The sequence below is a fragment of the Octopus bimaculoides genome, chromosome 11, assembly GCF_001194135.2.
Source record: "Octopus bimaculoides isolate UCB-OBI-ISO-001 chromosome 11, ASM119413v2, whole genome shotgun sequence".
In the NCBI taxonomy this organism is placed as follows: Eukaryota; Metazoa; Mollusca; class Cephalopoda; order Octopoda; family Octopodidae; genus Octopus; species Octopus bimaculoides.
Window position 1 is genome coordinate 21,521,114 of NC_068991.1, and position 1,211 is coordinate 21,522,324.

Sequence of the window (1,211 nt, forward strand, 5' to 3'; positions counted from 1 at the left end):
AGCGGAACGCATGTAGATTTTTTTTTTTTTTAGTTATTAATTATTCAGACATCATAGTGCATCTAGGTTAGAGGAATGCAGCAAAAGCAGCTATTACACATCCATACACACACACAAACAAAAAAAAACATTCATACAAAAAAACAAAGATTTAACAAAAAATAAATTTAGCTCATGAATACATATGCATGCATCTAGACATGAAAATATATACATAAAAACGCATCCATAAAACAAACATACAAATACTGCACACACATATGCACAAATACCTAGATGATGTTGATAAAAGTTCCAATGAAGGAGCCTTGAATCTGTTAGAGTTCGGCTCTTTCTCTGTGAACAAGAAATGCAGAAATGAAACTGATTGATAATATCATAAGGCTTGGAAGGCAGTTCCTTCAGCAGCATTCCTTGTGTGATAATCTTGAATACATGCCCAAAGAAGTCGCACGTGTTTACCGCAACATAAAATCGGTGAAAGGAAGAGCAAGTTTGAGCGAAAGACCATGCATGGATATGTTAGAAAGAAGAAAGCTCAGAGATGATAGTAACATTGATCCCCAAAGCAGTCTCTCATAGAGCAACACTGAACTATTGAGCAATCTGCAGTTACTTTATCCAAATAACAAGCTCTGGTTTATATCTGTTATTATTGGGGCATTAGGGAATGTAACACATAGCTTAAATACCAATCCTGAGAGATCAGATTTCTCAAAGCCAGAAACAGGAAAGCTGTTTTGAAGACTACAGATCCAATCTAACATTGGAGATATAAAAATCTCTAGAAATTTCCAGAACTTTATCATTTAAGTATATATGAAATTAAATGAATGAAAATACATACATTAAAAACAAAACATGCATATCTATATATATATATATATATATATACATATACATATACATACAGACAGACATACATACGTACACACATGCATACATACATGCACACACACACACATATATATATATATAATAATAATATTTGGGACAAAATCCAAAATTACAGGTAAAAACTCAATTAAAATTAATTTATAAAAAATTAAAATTAAATTGAGCTTTATAGATTATAATATATATATAGTTTTAGGGAAAAGAACCAAGTTTCAAGAACTCATCGATGAAAATCCACTATCACATATAGAAAAATTAATAACTAAAAGCACAATATCTTATATTTACTTTATATTATACTCATTTATTGTACT